The sequence below is a fragment of the Anolis carolinensis genome, chromosome 1 (genome assembly GCF_035594765.1).
Source record: "Anolis carolinensis isolate JA03-04 chromosome 1, rAnoCar3.1.pri, whole genome shotgun sequence".
In the NCBI taxonomy this organism is placed as follows: Eukaryota; Metazoa; Chordata; class Lepidosauria; order Squamata; family Dactyloidae; genus Anolis; species Anolis carolinensis.
The window spans coordinates 56,932,300-56,957,617 of record NC_085841.1 but is presented as its reverse complement, the minus strand read 5'-3'; the positions used below and the strand labels follow the sequence as shown (position 1 = coordinate 56,957,617).

Sequence of the window (25,318 nt, the reverse complement as noted above, 5' to 3'; positions counted from 1 at the left end):
GCAGATGCCTGGGCGCAGGACCAACTTCGCCAAGGTCTGCATTTTCCCTTTTCGCTTAAAGATGGGCTGCTCTGCTATAGAAATCATGTTTATATCCCACCCGGACCGGGCAGGGAAAAAGCGCTTCGTCTGTGTCATGACTGCAAACCAGCAGGACACTTCGGACTATTTAAAACTATGCATTTGATCCTAAGGGATTTTTGGTGGCCCAAGATCCGCAAGGATGTGGAAAAATATGTCAACACCTGCCCTGTATGCCAGCGCTCCAAGATACGAAGGGAGAAGCCCTCAGGGCTTTTACACCCCCTTCCTACCCCATCTCGCCCATGGGAAATAATTTCCGCGGATTTCATCACTGACCTACCACCTTCCTGTGGATTCACCACGATCCTAGTGGTGGTGGACCTTTTCACCAAGTTAGCCCATTTCATTCCCTGCGAAGGCCTCCCCACGGCCAAAGAAACTGCGGATCTATTTCTTCAACATGTTTTCAGACTACATGGATTGCCCAAGAGTTTAGTCACAGACCGTGGATCTCAATTCACCTCTCGTTTTTGGAAGGCACTACAAAAACTATTGGGCATAGACTCTCGCTTATCTTCAGCTCATCATCCCCAAACAGATGGGCAAACGGAGCGCACCAATGCCACTTTGGAGCAGTATCTTCGCTGTTATGTAAACTATCAACAGGACAATTGGGCTTCTCTGTTACCACTGTCTGAGTTTGCCTACAACAATGGAGTTCAAGCTTCTACAAAAGAAACGCCGTTCTTTGCAAACTACAGCTTCCATCCACGTTTCTTCCCCCCTGTCATTGAAACTTCAGAAGTTCCCGCAGCAGAGGATTGGCTGCAGGAACTCACAGCGGTGCAACAACTTTTGCTCCAGCAACTGGACCAAGCCAAGGAGGACTATAAACGCCACGCTGACAAACATCGCCAGCCGGGCCCCGAAATCAAGGTAGGAGATCGGGTTTTCCTGTCCACTCGCTTTTTGCCCTCCCACCGCCCTTGCCGGAAGTTAGATGCCCGTTTCATTGGCCCCTATCCAGTGGTGGCGCAATTAAACCCCGTGACTTTCAAACTCCAACTTCCGCGTTCAATGCGCATTCACCCAGTGTTTCACCGTTCCCTGCTCCTTCCGGCGGATGGTGTGCGACCTGATACAGACCAACCGGCCCCCCCTCCTGTTTTGATGGATGGGGAGGAGGAGTTCGAGGTTGAGGACATTTTGGATTCTCGCTTTCACCGCCGCCGCCTACAATATCTCATTGACTGGGTGGGTTTTGGCCCTGAGGAACGCTCTTGGGAAGACGCCTCCACAGTCCATGCTCCTGATCTAACCCGTCGCTTTCATCAGACCTATCCCACCAAACCGCGACCTCGCGCCTCGGGGAGAGGGCCCCAGTTTGGGAGGGGCCTTGAGGAGGGGGATAGTGTGATGACCCATGGGCCTTGTAGTCCTGCTCAGGACATTGTAATTTCTGATGAAGATGAAAACTTGGGTTTTTTACCTTCCCAGTCTGAACTGGATTCCTCTCAGCCAGATCTTTCCCAGGCAGATCTGGGAACCTTGCACCTGCAGGAAAGTTGTCTCCCAGAAGTATGTCAAACAAGCCCAGAGTCTACTTCTCCCGTGTTCTTGCGCCGGGAGTTTTGTAAACAACAGAGAAGTTTGGAATCAGCTTCGCGCAGGAGTGCGAGGATTGCAGCTAAGAATGTGGCCAATTAAGACTGCTTCTCGTGAGAATCTTTGGGGAGTCTCACATCTGGTCTCAGAGTTTAGCTTTCGGTTCTGTTTCCCAGAGAACTGCTTCGGCGGGAAAGTTAGACTCTATTTAGGTGTTTTGCCCGCGTAGTAACTTCGCGGAGTCAATTCGTCAGCCTACGGAGCGAGTTGTGTCTGGACAGCGCGCTCCGATTCAAGCCTCGCTCCTGCTCAAGCCTTGCCTTGCTATCCAGCCTTCGCCTTGCTTCCCAGCCTTTGTTTATCTACGGACCTTGCCTTGTTTCCCAGGATCAATCCTTGCCTTGTTTCACGGATTTTACCAAGTTATTCCACGGACCTTGTTCTTGTTCTTAGTTACCCTGTTCCACGTTCAAGCCTTGTTTCAAGTATCAAGTTATTTCCTAGCCACGCTCAAGTTTCATGGACTAAAGGACCTTGTCATCTCCCCTCACTTTGCTTGGCAAAGTGAGTGTTTCGGTTATTGGATTACAACTTTGGACCTTAATATTTCTTATTTGACATTGCTTTTTTGGACTAATTCTGACCTTTCCTGAAAGGTCTAATTCTGGACTATTTTCTACACTTGTTTTTATTAACTTTATATATTCCTTCAATAAAGATATTAGATAGATTCTGGCCTCTGTGTATGGTTATTGGTGCTCTGCAGCCTGGGTCGTGACAAGCAATAATACTTTTTATTTCACACCTGCCTCTTCCCCAACACGAGGGTTACAACAATGGTAACACAATAGATTAAGACATTACAAGTTTTTTTAAAAAATCCATTTAAAATACATAGATAAAAAGCCTGTTAGCAAGATTAAAGTAAAATAAAGTAAATACAAAAATCAATTTAAAATTTCTATATTTAAATTGACTGGGTAGGTCTGCCAGAAGACAACGTCTCTTTAGTTGTTTAATCTCTTTTGGCAGGTCATTCCAGTCTAGGGGTGATCAACAAGCAGGTCCTCAGGGTGGCAGTTGCCAATTGAGTTCTGGCTGGTTGAATAATAAAAATATAATTTAAAAAACCTTATTTATAACCCACCCTATTTCCCAGAGGGGACCTCAGGGCAGTTTCCAAGCAAAAAGTGGCAAATATTCCATGCCATAATGAGAAAAAAAAATCAAACGAATGAATGAAACAACATCAATATAAACTTATAACTAACCAAAAGTAAGTAAATTAAAACAAAATGATTCATTAAAAATCTTAATAAAATCTCATCAAAGACATTTACACCATAATAAAATCTGACCACTAAATTAAATGTCTTACAGGGGACCTGACTGTATGGGAGAAGATTGTTTGGGGAAAAAAAGTATGGTAGGTTATTTATTTGCAGGGTGGACAGCAATCTAAGAGTTGATCACACGTTTCTATGACTATAGTGATGAATAACCTATTAAATTAATATTAATATTCCTAGTTATTATGCAGTGGAGGTGAAGAATAGATTACAGGGACTAGATTTAATAAATAGAGTCCCAGAAGAACTATGGATAGAAGTTCACAACATTGTTCAGGAGGCGGCAACAAAGTATGTCTCAAAGAAAAAGAAAACCAAGAAGGTAAGATGGTTGTCTGCTGAGACACTGTAAGTAACCCAAGAAAGAAGGAAGGTGAAAGGAAACAGTGATAGGGAAAGATATGCCCAATTAAATGCACAATTCCAGAGATTAGCCAGAAGAGACAAGGAACTATTTTTAAACAAGCAATGCAAGGAAGTGGAAGAAGACAATAGAATAGGAAAGACCAGAGACCACTTCCAGAAAATTAGAAACATCGGAGGTAAATTTCAGGCAAAAATGGGCATGATCAAAAACAAAGATGGCAAGGGCCTAACAAAAGCTTAAGAGATCAAGAAAAGGTGGCGAGAATATACAGAAGATCTGTATAGGAAGGATAATAATATAAAGGATAGCTTTGATGGTGTGGTGAGTGAATTAGAACCAGACATCCTGAGGAGTGAGGTTGAATGCGCCTTAAGAAGCATTGCTAATAACAAGGCAGCAGGAGACGACGGGATCCCAGCTGAATTGTTTAAAATCTTGAAAGATGATGCTGTCAAGATGATGCATGTAATATGCCAACAAATATGGAAAACACAAGAATGGCCATCAGATTGGGAAACAATCAATTTATATCCCCATACCAAAAAAGGTAAAACGCTAAAGAACGATCAAACTTTTGTACAGTGGCACTTATTTCACATGCCAGTAAGGTAATACTCAAGATCCTTCAAGGTAGACTCCTGCAATACATGGAGCAAGAGTTGCCAGATGTACAAGCTAGGTTTAGAAAAGGCAGAGGAACGAGAGACGAAATTGCCAATATCGCTGGATAATGGAGGAAGCTAGGGAGTTTCAGAAAAACATCTATTTCTGTTTTATTGACTATTCTAAAGCTTCGACTATGTGGATCATAATAAATTATGGCAAGTTCTTGGTGGTATGGGGATACAAAGTCACCTTGTCTGTCTCCTGAGAAATCTGTATAATGAGCAAGTTGCAACAGTAAGAACAGACCACGGAACAACAGACTGGTTCAAGATTGGGAAAGAAGTACAACAGGGCTTTCACCCTAACTATCCAACTTGTATGCAGAAAACATCATGCGACATGCAGGGCTTGACAAATCCAAGGCTGGAGTTAAAATTGCTGGAAGAAACATTAACAACTCAGATATGCAGATGATACCACTCTGATAGCTGAAAGTGAGGAGGAGCTGAGGAGCCTTATCACCAAGGTGAAAGAAGAAAGTGAAAAAGCTGGGTTGTAGTTAAACATCAAGAAAACCAAGATTATGGCAACCAGACTGATTGACAACTGGCAAATAGAGGGAGAAAACGTGGAGGCAGTGACAGACTTCATATTTCTAGGAGCGAAGATCACTGCAGATGCAGACTGCAGCCAGGAAATCAGAAGACGTTTACTTCTTGGGAGGAGAGCAATGGCCAAACTTGAAAAAATAGTAAAAAGCAGAAAAATCACACTGGCAACAAAGGTCCGCATAGTTAAAGCAATGGTATACCCCATAGTAACCTATGGATGCGAGAGCTCGACCATAAGGAAGGCTGAGCGAAGGAAGATAGATTCTTTTGAACTCTAGTGTTGGAAGAAAGTCCCGAGAGTGCCTTGGACCGCAAGAAGATCCAACCAGTCCATACTCCAGGAAATAATGCCTGGCTGCTCACTGGAGAAAAGGATATTAGAGACAAAGATGAAGTACTTTGGCCACATCATGAGAAGACAGGAAAGCTTGGAAAAGATCATGATGCTGGGGGAAATGGAAGGAAAAAGGAAGAGAGGCTGGCAAAGGGCAAGATGGATGGATGGTAATGAAGTGACTTGAAGTGAGTGGCTTGACCTTGAAGGAACTGTGGACAGTGACAACCGACAGGAAGCTTTGGCGTGGGCTGGTCCATGAGGTCACTAAGAGTCGGAATTAACTGAATGAATAAACAACAATAAACAACCTATTAAAGTTGAGGTAAATACATTAATGATGTTCAACTGTTTCTTCTTTTTGACCTACGTATTTGCTTGAAAACTTATTTGAGCTTTACCAAAATTAAGTGTTACAAACGATAAGTCTGAAGATTAATTGCAAGGAAAATTCAATTTGGTAACTTGATGCAAGTTGTGGATACTTACTACCAGAATAACAGCTGTTTAAAATTAGACATGCCTGTAGCAGTTACCAAGGTTAAAGTCCTAAAAATTACTACAGTATACAGGCAGCCCCCGAGTTACAAACATCCAACTTACAAACCATTCATAGTTATTACAAACTTACAAACCATTCATAGTTAGCCGCTCCGAGCCCTAGGGGAGTGGCGGCATATAAGTTTGAAAAATAAATAAATAAATAAATAGTTATGAACGGGGGTGAGACAACAGCAAGTGAAAGAAATCTATCTCTATGAAGGGAAATCCACTACTGAAAGAGTTATCATGGGGAAATGGTGTCCCCACTAAAGCTTTCTCACCAATTCTTGTTTCCACACAAGCCACATTTTTCAAAATCCAATTATCACAGGGACAGAAAGTGAGGTGACATCTTCTGAACAGGGGAACAGACAGCAAAACAAATACCACAGGGCTGTTAACCCTTCCCTATGCTATCCAAAGCTATATTTATATATATATGGCTGGAGTTATACTTTAAAAATGTACTTCTTCCGACTTACAAACAAATTCAAGAACAAACTTACAGAACCTATCTCAATCTATATATGCTATTTCTTAAAGAAACATGTGTACCCTTTAATATGTAGACTCAAAAATATGTTGTACCCTGAGACTAAAGAAATTAGTTTAATTTTAAAAAATAATCCTGAATAACTGGGTCAGAGTTGATTATTCACAATAGTCTTCATTCAGTAACAACTGATGGGGAGGGGGACTAAATTAAAATACCTGAAAGGGGATTAAATATTTATTGCCCTGGCAATCATTATAGCTTTAGGTCCCACTTGCAGAGATAAAAGGCTGACAGAAAACACAAACTTTACTGCTACAGTTAGCAAAAAGTAAACTGGCAGAACTGTGACAGATTTGCAACCCAGATACATATTTTAAGTCTATTTTGGAACATGATACACTTGCTATTTGAACCAGAGACATATATATGGAGTACAACTCAATGCTTAGCTTCTCAGTGATTATTTTTGAATTCAGTTGTATTTTGGGTCCAGTCCAATCCTCTATCACTGAGGACTACATACTTGGATTTTAACAGTAAAGGCTAAGTTCATATTGAGTTATTTACTGGAATGAAAAAAAATTGTTATATATTCTGAAATTCATACTAGAGAAAACAGAAATACCAAACCGCCTTTTATTAACATAAAATATATTGAACAAAATTCAGATTCTATTCTATTCCCGTTTAAACATTATCATTTAAAATCCACACACTATCCATGTAAAAGATTACAATAATCGACTGTATTTAATCGCATAAAAGTCACCACTGCATAATAATTGCACCCCAATGGTATTTTTTTCTTCAAGGAATAGCCACACCCTTGATTTATCGCCCCAAAGTGTCTACTTCATTTGCTTGCCCGTACGCTAGCCTCCTTTCAGCTATGGGACTTCACTCAGTCAGCATATTGCTCAGCTTCATTCAGCTATGCAAAGCACTAGCTGAGTGAAGCCCCATAGCTAGAACTGCTTTCAACACATAATAGTCACACCCCCACACCCCACACTTTTTCAGCACCCCAAAAGAGGGATAAAATATGTGAGTATTATGCAATGAAATATGCTAAATGTGATGGCCCCTGATACTAGCTGTCCACTTTCATGTGTCAGTACACAACCCCTTTCAAAGTAGAAAAACTGCACATTAAAAGAATACTATTTTTAATCTGAGTGAAGACCAATCCAAGAATCAAGTCCTCCAGCATGGCTCTATGGAGTTGCCTTGGAAGACATATCTGAAAAGCACCAATTTGAGGAAAGCGGTCTTACGACTCTCTTTAAGAAAGGATCACTAGTGAATAATGCCTTTCATCTTCCAGATCAATAGCTCTGAAAAACATATTTTGTCACACATTATAAAAATATTTTATCATTAATTCCATTAGAATTTGATGTTTTCTTTTGACAAGGACACTGTTGGTTATTGGAATTATATTATATTTAAATACTGCTTTCTGAAAAAGTATTTGTACTCTCACAGATGATGCAACTGCTGCAAAATATCAATACAGCCTGCATAACTTAGGACTGAAACTGCATTCTAGAGCCAAAGAAATGGGTGTAACCTGGTTCAGCAAGATCAACAGATATTGCTGTTGACAGTATCTAAGATAAAATATTGATGGAAAAAAGTACTTATGAATTCAATTCGAACTACAAAACAAAAAACCCCATAATATGCATTTTGCTACTCTCATCATCATCATCATCATCATCATCATCATCATCATTTAATTACTTATTAATTGCCCTCCATCCAAGATGCTCTAGGTGATTTACAAGATACAATTGTAAAGGATAAAAATACATACAAACAAATATTGATAAAATTAACATAGATCAAAGCTCTAGTAAAAAGCCAGGTCTTAAGTGCTAGGGTAAAAGGCCCTAACTCACGCATGGCTCTCATATAGGGCGGCAAGGCATTCCATAAGGCAGGGGCAGAAATAGAAAAAGCTCTGTGTCTGGTCCTTTCCAAGTGCACTTCTCTAGGACCCGGTATATAAAGTAAGTCGCGTTGGGATGGTCGTTGTGACCTCTGATGATGGGAGAAGGAGAGACGATCCCTAAGGTACGATGGGCCCTGGCCGTAAAGAATTTTAAAGGTCAAAACTAGCAACTTATATAGACCACGGTAATCAGTTGGAAGCCAATGCAAATGCTGCAGCACTGGTGTTATATGGCATTTCATGGGTGTTCTTGTGAGTAGCCTGGCTGCCGCATTCTGAACAATACAGAACTTTCAGGTCGTGGACATCGGAAGGCCAACATACAGGGTGTTACAATAGTCCAGCCTAGACGTGACCGTGGCATGGATGACCGTTGCCAGAGCCTCATCAGATAGATAGGGTGCCAGTTGCCTCGCTTGTCGTAGATGGAAAAAGGCCTGTTTGCTGGCAGCAGCGACCTGAGCTTCCATTGTCAGCTGCGAATCCAAAACGACACCCAAGCTCTTAACGGTAGGCGAAGGAGATAGGGCAGCACCATCGAAGGTGGGTAGCAAATGGGTCAGACCAATCGAGCGGCTATGCCAAAGAATCTCAGTCTTCGCCAGGTTCACCTTCAGTCTACTAGCACATAGCCAGTTCGACAGAGCCTCCAGACATAAGGTGAAATTGGACTTTGAGCTTTAGGATCTACATAGAGGTCCAGAACTTCATCTGTTTTTAGCAGTGATCACTTGTGATTGACTTTATTCACCACATTCTTGAAATTTTGGATATACACAAATAACATGGAGAAGCAATGTTCTCTAAGGCCCCTTCTACACTGCCATATAATCCAGATTATCTGCTTTGAACTGGATTATATGTGTCTACACTGCCATATAATCCAGTTCTAAGCAGATAATCCGGATTTTATCTGGCAGTGTAGACAGGGCTTTACTTGGTGCCTAGCAAGGACATGTACAAAAATTAAAACTCTCTAGATAGGAATGTGGTGGGGCTAGTTCCACCACTTATGTCACCTGGCATACAGAAAGGGTTAAGGGCTGTCTCTTCATTTCAAATAAACTACAACATGCCTCCCCTCAAAATCCTTCCCTAGTAGGGACAGTGAAATTGCATTATTTGAAGGGAAAAGTTAGACTGCACAATCTTAAACTCTGTGTAGTGGCCCAGATGATATCACCCATGGAGACCCAAGCTTGGGGATGCATATTGAGATTATGTCATAGAGCTGGATGATTCAAAGACCAGGAGACAACAACTCCTAATTTATGGCCTCCCCAAGTCCAAGGAGATGGGGTGTGCTGACACAAATCCAACACTTTAGAAATAGATCTGCAAGTAGCAAGGCTAGGATGCATTTGCGAAAATACATTCAAGGGACCAGGAACCATCTTACTCCCTCTAGGATGGTCTACTGTACCATTATGGCTGAGAAAAGGAATCCTTGCTTTTTTAGATTAGGCAAACCCCTATCCTTGTAGCATTTAGGAAGAGCTTAAAAACTTGGTTCTTCCAACAGGCTTTTGGAGAATGAATTTCTCACCCCTATGATAGACCCCGTCCCCGTGTCCATTTTCTTACTTGTTGGAATTTACCGGACTATCAGTTCGATAAAACCACAGGGCTCACCCCGTCCCAAGTTGCTCTCTCATTGATTGTAGCACTTTAGCCAATTACCTACCCCTTGTGTTTACAAAACTCACTTTGTGCACTTCGCCCAGTTGTTTTTATGACTTTTATCTTGGTGCCTAAATCATGTTTTTATTACGATTACCTTTTAAAATTTTATTGTGACAATGTGTTGATTTTATATTTGCATCTATATTTTGTTATACTGTATTTTGTGTATTGTAATTATCCGGACTTGGCCCCATGTAAGCTGCCCGAGTCCCTTTGGGGAGATGGAGACAGGGTACAAAAATAAAGTTGTTGTTATTATTATTATTATTATTGACACAAAGACATAGTATGACAGCAAACAAGATCTATATGCTGGATTTCGTATCACAAAATCACAAGTCGAACACTTCCCAAGGGTTTAGGACTATGTAATGTATTTTCAGATGATGCGCGCAGATCGCAGTAAGGTGGCCTTTTGCAGTTGACAGATCATAATTTTGTCAATGTTTATTGTTTCCAAATGCCGGCTGAGATCTTTTCACATGGCACCTAGTGTGCCGATTATCACAGGGACCACCTGTACTGGTTTATGCCAGAGCCTTTGCAGTTCGATCTTGAGGTCCTGATAACGGTTGATTTTTTCTTGTTTTTCGTCAATTCAACTGTCACCTGGTATGGCGACATCAATAATCCAAACCTTTTTCTTTTCCATAATTGTGAGGTCTGGTGTGTTGTGTTTCAGAATTTTGTCAGTCTCGATTCAAAAGTCCCACAGTATTTTTGCATGTTCATTTTCCACTACCTTTGCAGGTTTGAGATCCCACCAGTTCTCTACGCTGGAAGATGGTACTTGTGGCATAAATTCTAATGAATCATTTGGGCCATAGTTGTGCCTCTGTTTGTAGTCTGTCTGTTCGTAGTCTTATTATTATTACTATTTTTATTATCTCTAGTTGGAGATTGCAAAGACAACTACAATGTGACAGGGCATTAAGAAGAGGAAAGAGTTTCTGGAATGGATTGGCTTGGTGAAGAACATCTAACAGAATCTGACCATTTGTGGGCTGGGCTTGTTCCACAGTCAAGGGTCCTCTCCACCAATGAGAAAGAAGGAAATGTGCTTTATTCTCAGAAGCTTCACTTCTAAATCAAGTTTGAAATTCAAGTTTGTTTGTTATATGACACAAAATACAGGATTGTCAGAACCCTCCCATATCCATTGTTTATAAGCTTATTGTGAGTTTCATAAAAATGTATGTCAATTGTTTTCTCCAGAGATTGTTTTTGCCCTTTAGTTTTAACCCATACTGATTAAAATCAAATGTGGATATAGCCACAATTGTTCTGAGTTTTAGAAATCTGATTGAACTGTATATTACTGCTAGCTGTGCCCAGCCAAACATTGCTGTGGCATCATCCTAAGTGGGTTTTGTTTGTGGAGGCAAGTATGAATATTGTAATTAGTCACCTTGATTAACACTGAATGGGCTTGCAGCTTCAAAGCGTGGTTGTTTCCTCCATGGGGGAATCCTTTGTTGGGAGGTGTTAGCTGGCTCTAGTTGTTTCCTGTCTGGAATATGTCTGTGTTCAGCCACACATTGATGTGACGTAGTTTGTTGTTATTGAAAATAATGTAATGGGAAGCAGCCTGTGTTTGAAGTTGCAAGGCTGTTCAGTGCTATTTAAGGTGGGCAATGGAGGATCCCCATAGGTAGGAAGCAGCCATGCAAGTGCGGTTTATGTATCATTGGAATAATGCCCAGGGTGGGAAAAAGAACTCTTATCTGCCTGAGGGAAGTGTGAATGTTGCAATTGGCCAGCTTGATTAGCATGTAATAGCCTTGTAGTTTCAAAGCCTTGCTGTTTCCTCCTTGGGGGTATCCTTTGTTGGGTGGTGTTAGCTGGCTCTGGTATTCCGCTGTTTTCAGAGCATTGTTCTTGATTTACTGTCCTGCTTGTAAAGTTTTGTAATGCTGGGAGCCAAGTTTTGTTCATTTTCATGGTTCACGGGAACCTAATAATGATAATAATAACTTTGAGATGGGTGGTGTCCAGAGAAAGAGGGCAACTAAAAGGATGAATAATCCCTCTGAGGAGCATCTTAAAGTGTTGGGTCTGTTTACCTGCCAAATAGAAGGCTGAAAGGAGACATGAGAGCCATATATAAATACCATCCGCTGCTCTTCAGGGTGAGGGGAGGTTTTTGAGCCTGCATGGCTCCGGGTTGGGTATGGGTTGTTTACAGAGCCATTTGGCTCAATTCCCCCCCCCCCCACCCGCCCACTCCCTTCTCAAGTTTGGGGGGAAGCCGGTTGGGTTCCATTTTCCCCTCTGCCTCCCATCCGCTGCCTCCCGGGGAGGGGGGGGGAGAGGCATCAAGTTGTGTGTGGTGCTTCTCAGAGCCATTTGGGGCTCCATTCTCCTCTTTCACCGGCCATCCACCGCCTTCTCGTGCAGAGGAGGCCTTCCGAGGCCTCTGGCTTTCTCCCTCTTGCCACAGGCGCTCTCTCCTAGGGGGAAAGTGGGCAGGGAAAGGGAAGGAAGCCTCGCCATTGGCGTGCGGTCGCCGTTGAAGCCCCGCCCACCTAGCTAACCAAGTTTCCCAGGGGCCTCTGCGAATGAATGGTTAATAATTTTTTGGTTTTGGGGGGTTTCTATAATTTGGACCTAATGTGATAGGGTTTTTTGATTGAAAGACATAGATTGGATGACTATGTCTTTTGTGGCCAAATTTGGCGTGATTTGGTCCAGTGGTTTTGTTGTTTACTCCATGGGAATTACGCACATATATAGATATAAAAATGAGAAGAAAAATGAGACAAAGTCCATTATTATTTCTCATCCCATGGGGGAACAGAGATGAATGATCAGAGTATAATTAACAAACTGTTATTGTACTAATTCCCCTGCTATGTCTAACATTTGGGTAGGAAGTTTTTGATTAACAATGAGATGAACCTTTTACAGACTTTATTTCTCAATAAACTTTATAGAAGGGATCTAGTCACAGGGGAATTAATTATTGTACATTTTATCATATTTGGTCTTAATTCTCAAGACATTACACCCTACTTTTGAAACTGACTATAATAAATGGAACTGCACATGTATACAGTCTAATTTTACTTTTATTTTATGGACTATAATTCTATAAATTATTTACTTCTTCAATCTTGACACTCTAATCCAGATTAATTATTTGGCTGCCAGATTAAATTATTGACTCATGTTCAACTTGCAGTCTACTAAAACCCGTAGATCCTCTCCACATTCTCTTCCTTTATATAAAGTTCTTTGGTTCCTGCAATCACAGCTGTCTCTTATGTTGAGGATTGTAATACGTTTCCAATATGTATTCCATTCTTTTGTTTCTAATATTTGTTGACAGATTTTAGTCAGACCAGTGTAGACTCCATCTCTGATATCTGAAACTACGGGTATGCCATCTATTCCTAGTGATATATTTCTCCTAAGTAAGTAGTAAGTAAGTAAAAGTTTATTTGTATACCACCCTCTCTCCCGAAAGGGACTCAGGGCGGTTTCCAATATAAAATCAGCATAAAACATTGTACACTGAAAACACTATAAAACGCTGTAAGAATTAAAAACAAAAACCAAACATAACAATTGACGAAAACAATCACATAAACAGAGGGAATATAATCACTCAAATAACATATGAATCTGAAAAGAAAAAAGACCACTGGGATGTAGGAGAGGATGGCCTGGAGGGACCACTAGAACTAAAATACAAGGTTATATTCTAAAATGCTTTGGGGCAGAGGGATAAAGTGCAGTGTTTCAAGTCAAAGAGATGGCCTGTGCAACTACTATAGCTATGGGCTCGGTTACACCGAGTGCAACTCCACTACACTTTCTAAAATTGTAGCTTTATTTTCAAATAGTACTTCTCTGAATAAATCTATCATCCTTTTATGTCTTTTATATAGTTCTTCAGTGTAGTGGCCTTTTATTTCTACTCAGCTATGTAATATATTCTCCCTTTGGTCGCAGAACACCCCCATTTGTTGTTTAAATATCACTCTGATTTCTCACATTTAGTGGAAAAGATCTCTTGTTCTTCCTTTTTTGATGTCTTCTATTTCTCTGAGTTGATTATCATAATGGTTGCCTTTGTCCCTGTGCACAAGTGTCTGAAGAATTGCTTTTGGGGTTTTGAGCTTGTCTGTCCTTGTTTCATTTGCTTCTCATGTGTCCATAATGGCTTGAGGAATTTAAAGTTCTCTTTTTGACTGCTTTTAGAATTTCTCCTTGATGATGTCCCTAGCTCCAATCTAGAGTTCTTTTGGCCTTTGGTCAATGAGATTTAACATTACAAACATTTAAAAATGTTATCTTTCTACAGGGAGGTTCTGGGGCTATTGGGCATGATGGGTGCTTTAGTGTTCTTCAGTTTTAATATATATTGGGGTTTCAGCAGTTCATGGTTTGTATTGCAACCTGCTCCTACTCTTGTTTTTGCAGAGAGAATGGAGCTTCTCCATCATCTATTTCTGATTTCTATATGGATCATCAGGTGATATCAATGCACAGTCACCTTTTCAGTTGTTTGAAACTGTTTGTTTGGCAAAATTCAATTTATTCAGTCTCCTGCTTTGTCTTCTTGATCCCGGGACAAATTTTCATATAATCTTTGATTCTACTCAATTTCTTGTTTTTCATTCCAATCATCTATGATTAACAAGAAGTTCTATTTTGGTGTTAATTTGCTCCTGAATTCTAACACAGAATCTTTCAATGTTTTATTCTTCCTCTGCAGCTAAAGGATAGACTTTGATTATGATTATATTGATAGGTTTTCCCTGAAGTCTTATTGATATTATTTGGCCAGAATTTACATTATATCCTTTTATTGTTTGGCTACATGTCTCCTCAATATTAATGAAAATTAATTTTAATTTGCTGAATAAAACATTGTGTAAGTATCTGATTCAAAATTTGAGAGATCCTTAGAACATTTATACTGCTTAGAACATTTATACTGGTTCTTCAGGAAAAGCCCTTCTGGCATGAGGCATTCCACCAGCAACATTGCTATCATCAGAACAGGCTCTTTTCTCATAGGAAAATAGAATCCTACCACTATGAAAAGGTAGTGTCATGGTGGGAGATTTATTACTACTATGTCCAATAATAAGTGTACAGTACTTGGTTAGGTTTATTAAGTCCTTTTATCAGGAAAACTGTACATAATTAATGATGCAATTTCAAGTATTCTTAAAATTACAAAAACTTTGAGCACTCAATATTTCCACGTCACTCTACTTTACCTTATTAGAAATTAGTATAATGCATTTCAACAATCTGAAAAATGTCTAAGAATGTAATGAACACTTCTTTAATTAGAAATGCATTAACGTTCTCCCCTTCTAACGCTAAAGTCAATAAGGTTAAGATTCCATTCTTAATTCTCTTCATCCACTTATTTACTACTGCTTCTAAACATAATCAGATTATTTAGTACAGGTTGTGCCACTGAATGACACAGTAAGCTTTCTTCAATGGTCTAAACAACATTTTCACTTAGCCAACATTTGAGTAGAATAAATATATTCAATTTATTTTTATAAATGCATCTAATGCAAACATTTTCATATATTTGTTTCTTTTGCAACAAACACACATACCAACCATTGTAGGTTTTTGGATTTAAAAACAGTAATAGGAAACTTATATTTCACATTTTCTTTGCACTGGGCTTATTTATTTAATGAGATAGATTTGGAATTCAGGAAGTAACCCATATGGTGTGACAGACATTTATCCCTATGCTCTCTTTTATTGAGAACGGACAAGCTTCAGGTTCATTATACTTGTATGTACTTAGATTTAGAAAAATACTGGATTCTGTAAAATGAAATTACTAATGTTATACATATTGATACATTCGACAAAGCCAATTATCTATTGGGAAAAATGATATAAAGTAAATAAGTAATAGTTTAAAGCACGATAATGTACAGATATATTCTAGTATCGTAACAGTTTTCTGAAATTAAGCAAGAGAGGTACTGTATGAAACATATTAATGCCTATTAACTGATGTCTATTAATTCAATGTGAACTGAACCTCAATATTTTTAATTGAGTTATCTACCACATTAGGTTGTTACATACTTCGTTGTAAATATTAATTGTGCAAACGCTAGATTCTTTTGATGCTTTATGCATATTAACAATTTTTATTGTTTAATTTTTTGTTTTAATTTTGTGACATGAAATACCACAGTATTTGGATATAGCTTTTAGCATGAACAACTGATGTTTTGGTTAAACAGATGAGGGATAGCTTCATGTTAGCCATCACTGGCAGAGATCTTGCAAAACAAATTATGCTCATCACAGAACATAAGAGAACCACGCCTGTAAGATCTATTTGATTTGTAGTGCTGCTTATGTATGGCTTCAGCATGTCATTATATTTTTCTTCTCAAAAATAACTTTTCAAGCTGTAGTATCACAATACACAGGATCAAGTCCTTGATTAATCCTGATGCCCCGGTTGGTTGTCTAAATGTGAGGAGTCTGTCAGTTTCAGCATCATAAGAAGAAAAGGCGATTTCAGAAAGAAGAAAATTAACTAGAAAAATCATCATGCCACTTACAAAATGAGTCAAAGGTAATATAACAAATCTATGTAACTATATTTGCATTAATCCAATTAGTTGCAATTAGACATGGGCCTGATGGCGCTGAGTGCCAAGTGCCTAGTAAGAGGTGTCTGCACTCCGCTCAGCACTCAGGACTCAGCTGCAAGCTCTGGCAGTTACAGAGGCTTTGGAACTGCAGGCCACACACACATGCTCTTAAAAAGAGTCTCTTTCCAAGTTATTGCGTGTTGAAAAGTACAGGGGGCCTTGCTACCTTTTTAAAAAGATAATGGAGCATAAAAACAGCCAAGGGCTGCAAAAACAGCATCAATGAGACACAGATTGTATTTTGCCTATCAGGAATCAGAGACAGAGGTTTACCCCACCAACCCTAACAACTCAAATGAATGCTGGAGAGAGCCTGAGGATCAGTGAAAGGGTGGGACTCTCTAGCCCTAAAATTAAGGGGAAGGGAAGCATGGGAAGCCCTCCCATGTTGGCTAATGGGAACAGCTCATTCGAAAAGACCCCATTTCCAGAAGCAGTGCTCAAAAACAAAAATGGAGCCATATGAATAAACAAATCGAAACTGATAGTGATTCTATACAAAAGCACAAGACTAGTTGCAAGTGTGCAACCCAAGTAGCTGCAGTAACTATCTGCCCAAAAAATCTTTATATAGTCTTCATTAGAAATACCACTTTGTGCTGAAATAATATCTTCACACTGAGAAGCTATGTTTAAATTTTCCAGAGATTATCTAGGGAGAAAAATCAGTATTTTAATATTAATAGAATCCCAATCTCTCCTCTACCCCAAACAAAAAAATGAGCATATCTCAAGCATAGATGGATAATTGAAAATAGAAGAAAAAAAGAGGAAAATAGAAATGGGAGCATGAAATGGAGAGGCTTGTACCCTGAATATCCCTTCGCCTTAAATCATTCAGATATTAGTGAAAAAAATGTTTAAATAAAGGATTAATTGGCACTGACAGTGGTTTTATTCTAGCACTAAATTTAAATGCTGATTTTTATTTTTTATTATTTTTTATTTTTTGTTAGGTAATATGCTTCTAATCTGACTGAATTATTTTTAATTGTTTTATATTTTATTTTGTTTTAAAGTGTCTTTAAATTATTTTACTTCTACACTACCCTAAATTCTTGCAAGATAGCTAAATTTTCAATTAAATAATCTTGTGTGATATAACAAGGGGAAGTAAGATTTAATTATCTATTTTAAATCATTATTTACAGAAAATTTGCTACCCTTACTCTGTCACTTGATTTAATACATTTTATCTATAACCACATTATTTTGTCATGTCTCTCATTTTCCCACCAAATTTAGCCAAGTATAAGATTGCTCTAGAGGCAGGGGGTATTTAACACTAGAATTTTCAAACTGCAGGAACCTGCTTATTTAATTAAATTCCATAACTCATATTTTTTTTCCAAACAAGGACATGCTGATCGTGCATTAAGGATACATGGACACTTCATATAGCAACATTTGAATATCATTATTATAGATATTCAGTAGTATGCAAGAGTAATTTAAAAAGGTTTATTTCAAGACAGTAGTATTTTTAATAAAAAAATCCGATGAGAGATAGCACTGGAAATTTTATTTTTCTTATAATAATGGCATTGAGATGAAATAAAACGCTTTTAAAAACTTGTTTATGCACCTTAGCATATGGAGAGGAGGAAGACTAGTACACCGTTATATATATCCTCGCCTAGATATTGGACACCTACTTCAACCTGTGGAAATTGTGTGTGAAGGGTTATATTATGTTTACTTAAGTTCAATTATGTATTATTTTTATTTAGTTTTATAAGTTTATTTTGAGATTGTTTTATCCACTGTTTTGATTTAATTTATCGTTGTCTGCTTTCGGCATTGAGTATTTGCCATTTTGTTACTTTTGTTAGAAACAGCCCTGAGTCCCCTCAGAGAGATAGAGCAGGGTGCAAATAAAGGATGATGATAATGATGATGATTATTATTATTATTAAAAATGTATTCTGTAGTTATATACCTATAGTTATGGTATATTCAAACTTTTGCATGTACAAAGTTGTGGCTTCTATTTTTTTTTAAGTGCTAGATAATACAATTATATCTGCTATCTAAGTTATAAAATACAAGTATATCATCTGGCTAAAGGAGTAAAATATGGTTAGGTGTGATCACTTGGGCTGCTTTCCTTGTAGATGTACCTGTTCATATTGCCACCCTACGTTTCCTAGGCTGTCTGAGCCCAGGGACAAGTGATGGCACTTACCTTTCCCCTGTTATCTTTGGCTTAGCAGCAACCAGCACATGCAAATCTGGCACTGACTGTTGCTCATGACACCTGTGATGCTAGCGAGAGCAACACAGGGGGAGGGGGGAATTGCACACTCCTTTCCCTACTCCTGACAGCCACTGCCAGTTTAGTGCTTAGTAGTTGGTGCTAATCTGAAGAAGACAAGGATAAGGGAAGGGTGATGGTCCAGCAGCCCTGCACCAAGTTTGGCACTGCTAGGCCATGTAAACTCCATCTAGCCACTGTGTCAGCTTTGTGCCAGGCAGTTCATACACCTGCCATCTGCCGAGTTTGGTTGGTGGTTGGCAGTGCAGACTCCAGTGTTGCTGGTCCAAAGTACGCCTCTCCAAATCTGCATCACTATATGTGACCTGCATAAAGGTCTATAGAAAATCTTCCAGGCCGAGAAAGTCTAACAGTTGTAAGGGCCCACCTAGACAATGCTTATTAAAAACATACTTAAGAAGGCAGTCAAGGCTTGCCTGAACCATCCTTCCTTTTTTTTCTCTTAGATTAAAACATAAGAATGGAAGTACAGATTACTGACACACAGAATAAAAAATGAAATGTCTCTTATGATGATACCTCTTGTTTTCTTATAAACCCAAGTGTTGCAGCCCAGCAATCTTTGTGACTTCTTTTCACCCAAGGTGAAGAGCTAGTTAACTCAAAATATAACTAAGCCAACAGGAATCAATCAACTAATTAAAATTTATTAAAGAAAATTCTGTTTTATAAAAAAAAATGGAGCCCCTGGTGGCGCAGCGGATTAAACTGAGCAGCTGAACTTGTTGACCAAAAGGTTGGCAGCTCGAATCTGGGGAGCGGGGTGCACTCCCGCTGTTAGCCCCAGCTTCTGCCAACCTAGCAGTTCAAAAACATGCAAATGTGAGTAGATCAATAGGTACTGCTCCGGCAGGAAGGTAACAGTGCTCCATGCAGTCATGCCGGCCACATGACCTTGGAGGTGTCTACGGACAATGCCGGCTCTTCAGCTAAGAAATGGAGATGAGCACCAACCCCCAGAGTCAGACACAACTAGACTTAATGACAGGGGAAAACCTTTACCTTTACCTTTATAGAAAAAACTAGTTCAAAAATACATTCCAAGGTAAAGAGTACAAAAGTATTTCCAAGGTATCATAAAGGGCAAAAATTAAAGTACATACAAAGTACATGCTTCAAGAATCATTCCAAAATATAGGTCACAGTCAGAGTATTCTTGATGTCACAATAAGAAAAGTCCCGTACTGACAAAAAAAATCCACAAAACCTAGACCAAGAACTGTATCCAACGAGATTCCCCAATCTCAAACAGGAAAACATGATATGAAAACAAGGTCAGAATCTCCTATCACAGAGCGCAAGGAAAAGATGACTTTCTTTGGAAAATACAAAGTTGCTCTCACACAGACCAATTTTAGATTAAGAAACCGAATTGGTTCCCATGGATACACTAACACCTGGAATCCCTGTTTATCTTTCAAGCACTGAGAAACCATTAATCGCCTCTGCTTGGCACTATCTCGCCCTAACTGAAGACACTGAGTTGCGTCTTCCACCTCCCTCACATCTTTCCTAGGGTTAGGGAGTGCCTCTGGAAGCAGAGTCTTTGGCGTTTCAAGTGAAATATCCTCACTAAAAGCAGATCTGTCTGTAAAACCATTCCCATCATCCAGGGAACAACTACTTTCTCCCTGAGGCACAAACGAAGTGGTGGGCTCCAATTCGAGAGCACAAGGCCTCACCAAAGGGTCCACTTCCTGCTCCTCAGACCAGGCCTCAACACCAAGATTGTTCTGTTCATCCTCAATATCCTGGATCTCTGATAAATCACAATTTATAACATTTTTATGTATTTAAAAGCAGTCTGCACCACATTAAGGGTGATGCAAAACTCAAAGCCAAAGGAATAGGTATTCTAGAAACAAATTAAAAAGATGGTTCTCACAAGAACTGGAGACAGAGTAAGTCCTACTTTGAAAACCTCAAGAAGGCTGACATGCATAAGAAAATATTTTCTTTAAGAAATGATATGTTGAAACTTTTCTAACACAATGAGATTTGAAACTTCAGTATGGGAAAATGATCACAGTCTGATAGAGTTTGTATCCTGATACCTGATGTAACTGCATGCAAGAAGCCTTTTTATATTTTTGTATTTTCTTTAAAAAATATTAACATTTTATTCACACTAACTTTAATTTACATGTAGGTTCATATGGTTTATCAAATACAGTACATCTTTACATTAATAGTGCCAGTGTATGAAATCATTGTATGCTATTTGATAAATGTGTCATATGAAACACCATATATAATTTCAATCACATTATTAGTTGTCTCTTTAATCTTTCATTTATTGCCATACTTTAAATAACCAGGTCTAATCTTTACCTAAAGATTAGCAATATTTATGTTCTGGTATCAAGTGTAAATCGAGAACTCTAGTGTTAGTCTAGAACTCAGCAATGCAGTGTGACTTTGTGTAAGTCACTCCCTCTCAGTCTCAGATGAAGGGAATGGCAAATCCCCTCTGAATAAATCTAAGAAAATGATAGGTTCATCTTAGGGTCACCATAAGTTATAAACGACTTGAAGACATAAAAAATAACAAATCTAGTCCATGTAAAAATACTTTATTTTCCAAAGCAGCAGTCAATATCATTAAAAAGATAGAAACTATGAATGCCCCAGAGATTCTCATGGATCCAATATGTATAACCAATATATTTGTTATAATCATAATAATTTTCTTGGTAATGTTTGAAATTTCAATTTAAAAAAAAACATTTCCACACAGATACTAGGAGACTCTCCTGCAAACATATGAGACTCTTTACAAACATATGAGCACAACAAATTATAATACAGCAGTTTCCTAAAACAAGATGTAACAATTGCCAGTCCTTTGGATTCTCTAGCTTAGTTGGTCCCCAGATGTTTTGGCCTTCAACTCCCAGAAATCCTAACAGCTGGTAAACTGGCTGGGATTTCTGGGAATTGTAGGCCAAAACACCCGAGGACCCACAGGTTGAGAACCACTGCCTAGCTAGACAAATTGTGTGTTATCATTAAAGTGTATAGACACGATTCAGAAGTTTAGTGCAAGTCTCAAAACTTGCCAAAAGTAAAATTATAGCAGTTTCTCTGAACTCCTCTCCATTACCTAAAATCCATGATCTGGGGAGGGGGGAGAAAAATTAAGTGCTCTTATTTGTCCCCAAATAGGCAAAGCCATAGCTACAGGTCTGTTCCCAATATGTAAGACAAAATGCACATTTGGTACTTTTATAAGGTGTTTCCATTTTCTTGACCCCTACTTCAGATCCTTACTATGATTGTCCACTGAGAGCCTATGATTTATCCTGTATTCTAACTTTACACCCTGTAACTATCTTGGGTTTGGCAAGATTCCGTTCTCAATTTTAAACATTAGTGGCTCTAAAAATTCGGAATGTTAAATAATTTCTTTTTATTAAATAAATTAAATCAAATCACGACTCATTGTTTCTGGAAAGTTCTGAACACTTGGCACAGCCAAATCCCAGACATTTAATTCAAAAGCAAGTACAGTTTTATCTGACAACATAAACAAGTAATCCCTACAGCCTTCATCTTCATAATAACATATCTTGCTTTGAATCCTTGTTTGTGTGCATTAATAGAACAAGGTTTTAAGTAGATAGAAGTCTGCAATACAAAATAAATGTATGCTACACCCACTTGAAGATTATCCTTTTATGATCCTAGTTTGCACATAGACTCTATTTGGCAGAAAATCTGTACCTTTTAGGAAGAATGTATTATGCATGCCTGCTCAGTAACTATTTCACATTCAAAAAAGAAAAATGTAAATGTAATTAGTCTTTTTCTTCATTATTTTATCTGACTGTAGAATAATCCACCTGACTGATAAATTACTGAACAGCACATCTTCCAACCCCATGGTTCTTCTGGATGGCTCTTTTAAGTTCTCATCCCCTTCTACTTATTGGATCACTGCCCTCTCGTGTTCCTAATTCCCCTGTCGACCATTACCAAGATTGTTCTGTTTGCAACTCCTTCAGGAACCACTCAGTTCACTCAATGATCATTCACTTTCTTATATTGGAAGCCAGGCTCCATAATGAACGTCACACTATCCCTTAGTGTATAATGCTCTCAAAATCAAAAGTTTGGATTCTTTTCAAGAGGCATAGTCCCTTGATATTTGTCAGCTACCGTGTTTCCCCGAAAATAAGACAGTGTCTTATATTAATTTTTGCTCCCAAAGATGTGCTAGGTCTTATTTTCAGGGGATGTCTTATTTTTCCATGAAGAAGAATTCACATTTATTGTTGAACAAAAAATGAACATTTATTATATCCTGTGCAGTAGTTGTCATCACAAACCAGCATAACCAGACAAACTGTGAATCCTATCAAGAATTTCTTGTTACTACCAATATTTCCATGTGCAACACTTTATGGTACGTACATTTACCGATCCTGCATGCTCTGGTGTTCTGTTTGGCGGGCATGCTTCCAAACAAAAACTTTCCTAGGTCTTATTTTCAGGGGAGGCCTTATATTTAGCAATTCAGCAAAACCTCTACTAGGTCTTATTTTCTGGGGATGTCTTATTTTAGGGGAAACAGGGTACAAGATATCTGCAAGTGTCTAAACATTTGATTACTCATCACAAACATACATTTGGAATTAATGCACAGTAACTACTAGACTGAAGATTAATACATTCTTTAGTAGGGCTACATATTTTCTTGTGTGCTCATTACATTTTAAAAACCTTGTTACATCAAGTTCTCTTCCTCCTTTCAAAACATTCCACTCATGAATGCAATTCAGTGCTGGTAAAACCCTTTTGGTTGCATAGTATAAAAGCATGGCACCAAATACTGTCATATTAAAAACCTGAGTACTGTATACTGTTTCAAATAAATAATGCATAAAGAATCTGCTTTGCTCCTATTGCATGAGGAAATATTTTGAAGTATTCACCATACACTGCCTGTTTACTTGCTCTTTTATAACTGCTGAAAAGAAAATCACACTAGCTTTTATCTGACACCATTTTGTTGTCAGCAGATATTTAAAAATAGTTGAAAAATAATAAGCAACTCAAACCCATAGTTCTCTTAAGCAAAATGTAGCTCTTATATGTGTGTACCATCTTCTGAACAACCATGGCCATTTTTGCCGTAATTATTTCCTGCTCAGATGCAAAAGCAATATCTTACCTGATGCCAGAGGCTAACTGAATTGTAAATGCACGTTGTACCAGAAAACAGTTCTGGGCAGAAGCCCTCCTCTTCCCTTCCCCCATCCCCAGCATCCGGTTCCAGGCAATGACTGGATGAGATCACAAAAGGCAGCTCATCTGTAAAGCTGTCATATGCTTCCTTCATCGAGTCAGCTTCCTCTTTCATAAAATGCTGGATTATTTCAAAACCACTCAAAGATATTTTTATTGCCGTTGCAACCAATGCATTTCACTTCCAAGAAAGCGGCTATGACTAGGACACCTCCCACATTCACAAAATGAGCAATTTGGAAGGATGCTTTCCACACACGGCCTGATATGTGTCACTTCTGAGAAGCCATTTCTCTGACCAAAGACTACAATAAAAAAATGTATACCTATTTTATCTGGGAGGATCTGTTATTTTGTTTTGTTTTTTTAAAGAATCATTTTACAGGAATCTAAAAATATATCATGACCTTAAATTGGGGTGCTTATACTTAAGCTCTAAGAAAGATTGGGATACAAAAGTCTCAAATTATTATTTTTAACAAACCACATACACCCTTCAATTGGCTGGATTGTTTTTAAAAATGACATATACACAAAAAGCCTGCGCCATCGAAACAAGTGGACAAAGGAGAATCCACAGCCCTTCCATACAGCCATATAACCCAGGATATCAAGGCAGAAAATCCCACAATATCTGCTTTGAACTGGGTTATCTGAGTCCATGCTCAGATAATGTGGGATTTTCTGCCTTGATGTTCTGGGATATAGGGCTGCATGGAAGAGCCTGGAGAGGCTAGGCCTTGGTGTATTTTCTGGGGTCCCATCTACATTGCCATATAATCCAGTTCAAAGCAGATAATCTGGATTTTATATGGCAGAGTAGAAGGGGCCTGGGTGTGTTTTCTGGAGTCCCACCTACACTGCCATATAAAATCTAGTTTCTGAATGCAGTGTAGACTCATATAATGCAGGTCAAAGCATTCATACACTGGAATAGATGACAGCGTAGATCCAGCCTGGGTGGGAGTCTTGCTATCTCGAAAGCGAGTGGGACAGAATAGCCTCCATCTGTGTCCAATTTGGGCCGTCCCTCCTCGTATCCCCGCAGCCCTTGCCGCCTTCCCCGAGTCTCAAGAGGGAAAAGTCATTGGAGACGCAACAGTGACCACAGAAGAGAACAAAAAGGGAGGTGGGAAGGGCAGGTCTCACTCCTTCACAGCCACAATAACAGAAGCCTGGAGACAAGGCAGCGGCGAGGGAAGGGGAAGGAAAGGGGCGGGGGCGCACGAAGGCCCGTATTGGCGGCTCTTTTACCCCCCGAGGGAGGCAAAGGGGACACCCCACCCGGGCAAAAAGGACTCCGGCCCCGGCTCAGCATCACTCACCCCGCTCGGGAAGCCCCAGGAAGCGCCCTCGACTCAGAGGCCCACCATCTTCTCTCTCCACAGCAAAGAGGAGGGAAAGGAGGGGGAGGGGCAGGGAGGGAAGGGCGCGCGAGGACCCTCCCCTCCACGCGCTCTCTCTCTCTCTTTCTCTCTCTCTGCGTCGCGCGCGCTTCAGTAAACCGTTCTAACGTTATTCCCAGCGTATTGCGCGGCTAACGGCGCGGCGCGAGAGGGGCTACT

At 39.4% G+C, this 25,318-nt stretch overlaps 1 protein-coding gene across 13 annotated transcripts in view; it reads right to left on the bottom strand.

The window, feature by feature from the left end:
- Positions 1-25,318, bottom strand: part of cep170 (centrosomal protein 170) — a 143,286-nt gene extending 117,968 nt beyond the window's left edge. For 7 of the 13 annotated variants that reach the window (XM_062974949.1, XM_062974955.1, XM_062974970.1 and 4 more), the window contains exon 1: positions 25,079-25,318. The gene's annotated coding sequence lies outside the window, so the exon portion shown is untranslated. The remainder of the gene's footprint in view (positions 1-25,078) is intronic. The other 6 variants (XM_062974959.1, XM_062974962.1, XM_008117428.3 and 3 more) reach the window with 2 other exon arrangements.